Raw genomic sequence first — 2,542 nt, 5'->3', positions numbered from 1 at the left:
ATTGGTCATCTTGCCCAGAAAATTTCACCCTCCACTCATCTTCCCTATCCTTCTCTCATCTACTCCATTTTACTCTCTCAAAATTTGGGCCAAGATGACTCAGAATATCTTCACACTCCACAAGGCATATCCTTTTCTGAGAGCTCCTCATGTTCAAGATCTTCCCTGGAATGGAGATAATTTTCTCTCAACTGAATCAGGTCAAAATAACATTGGTACTGAGGGTGTTGCACCTCTTGTGTCTGTTCCTAGAGATCTTCTATTGCAGCAGCTTACTCATTCTCTAGCTCAGATTACCTATCATCAGTCCATGGTGGAGATGATTCAGAAGGCTCTTTCTGATCAAAAAGGGGGAGAAAAAGATCATGAAGCTGAAGCAGGAACATCTCACCCTTTGGATGCTAGAGGCAGAGAGCAAGGAGTCAATGAAGAGGAAGCAAAGAAAGAGGGTGAAGCTCAAGAAGAAAGCAGTGGATCTAGTGATGGAGGAGCAGCAGCTGATACTGAGGAGACCTTGGAGACTCTGGATATTTTACTTTAGATTGTTTTCATGAACAATATTCTGTTTTTGTTTGTGTTTTGTTTATTTTCCCTCTGAACTTTTGTTTAGGACTGCACTTTGATTATTTCTTTTGTTGGACTATCTTGCTGAATTTGGTTTTAATTTCATTTTTCTATGTTTTTCAAATGGTATCAAATTCAGGGGGAGTTCAAGCAATATCTCAGGGGGAGTCTTTGACTACGATTTAGCTTTGATCAGAAAGTTAAAAAGGGGGAGTTTGAAACACGTGAATTAATTTCACAATGTGTTTTTAACTTTTCTTAAACTCTAAACTAAATCTTAGTTAGTGAGTTAAGAAGTGCTTAGTGGATTTAATTATGGAATTTATCTTAACTTCCTAACTAACCCACTAACCCATTATCTTGAGTGCTCTTGTGGTTGGTTTTCTTGCAGATCATGGGCTGAGGAGTGGAAGCTTGGCAAGTCTATAAATACCAAACTCAAGACTCAAGATTCGTACAGATTTCGAGAGAACAAAAAGAGAGCTGAAGTTTTAATCTCGAGAATTTTAGAGTGTTTTCTAGGATCTGTTGTACGTACTCTTTATGAGTACATTCTTTGAAATCTAGAATTTTTAATATTTTTCTTTTAGTATCTAGATTTGGTTGTAAGAGTGATCTTGAAAAAGATTCATTCATAAGGAAGAAGTTTTCGCACTCTTCTGTTTGTATTCTTAAAATATTGTTTTTAATATATTTTTCCGTCCTGTAAAGGGCAAGTTCACAAGTCTTTACTTGTGAACATTTTTAATTCTGAGCATTGTCTTTTAATCTTTATATTTCCGCTGCATGTTGTCTCAAGTGCCATAACATTTTAGATAACATCTCTGTATAATACGAATTCGGGACCATAAATTCTTTCAGATACATTTTTCTATACATGATTGGTTTTATGCTGTATAGATATGCTAGTTGGAGTTGAGACATGAGTGAAAATAGATTAGGAAAATAGAGATGAAGCGGATGTTTTTTGTTAAGCACAGATGGAATGGGTGCTAGTTTTCCTCTTTTTACTAAAATGTTCTGCATGTATTAAAATTCATTTTGCATTTATCAATCCCCTATATTTAGTTTTTATAGTTTTTGTAATTTATTTATGTTTATTTGTTCTCAAAGATCACTCATATTGATTTACTTTGCACAATTTCTTTCTTTAAATAGAATGTGCTGTCCGATCAGCTGCCTACATAATTGGCTACGAGTACAAAAAGGCAAACCGTGAAGCGGCTAACTACATTTTTTCCACTCAGCAAATCGTGGATCATCTTTGGCGGGATATCCCGACAAGTGATGTAATTTGGTATAAGAGAAAAAAAACTAAGAGACAAACACAAGATGAAAAATGTGAACAGGATGATCCTGATGCAGCCTATTATATTGTTAGTGGACTAGACACTCTACAATATGCTGCCCGCAACGGAATCGCCTTGGAAAGCGATTATCAATATGTTGGCGGAATTCAAAGATCCCAAGAAATTCCCGAAGAAGTAAGTTTAAATATTTTATATGATTCCAAAAAATATACTTATTTTGACTAACATTTATTTTCTCGTTTTTTTTAAGGGTTTCAAAGTCAGGGTAAAGGCGACTGAGGTTGTTGGGCATGAGCAGGCAAGACAAGAGCTACTTAATGGACATCCAATAATAGCTTATGTAGAGACCTCTAAGAAATTGGAACGTCATCGTGGAGAGGTAATATGTAGTAATATATATACACAACGATTTTCACGTTTTTAATAGTATCGGTCGATTTGTATTTGGAATTCCTATTTTAATGTTATGTGTAGAAACTTCTTAAAATATATTTTAAAATATCAAAACTTCTTAGAATTCTTTGAAACTCCTGAAATTTTTGGAGACTCAAACAGATTAATAAGTAATTGTTTGCATATGGATAAAATCGATTAACGAACTATGGCTCCTTAGAATCTTGGCGCATAAATCGATTGAAAATTTCTACTTTCAAACAAAAGTACATGCT

The 2,542-nt window shown here is 34.8% G+C and overlaps 1 long non-coding RNA gene across 1 annotated transcript; it reads left to right on the top strand.

Moving 5' to 3' along the window:
* The first annotated feature begins 1,726 nt into the window (after nt 1-1,726).
* On the top strand, nt 1,727-2,234 carry LOC148771088 (uncharacterized). The gene is made up of 2 exons (XR_016031025.1): nt 1,727-2,048; nt 2,125-2,234. It is a non-coding gene; the product is annotated as an uncharacterized LOC148771088 (long non-coding RNA).
* The last annotated feature ends 308 nt before the right edge of the window (nt 2,235-2,542 follow it).

This window comes from Erythranthe guttata, chromosome 4 (genome assembly GCF_056151865.1).
Source record: "Erythranthe guttata isolate IM_541 chromosome 4, IM_541, whole genome shotgun sequence".
NCBI classification, from domain to species: Eukaryota; Viridiplantae; Streptophyta; class Magnoliopsida; order Lamiales; family Phrymaceae; genus Erythranthe; species Erythranthe guttata.
The sequence above is the reverse complement of the archived record's forward strand: the minus strand, read 5'-3'. Positions and strand labels throughout refer to the sequence as shown.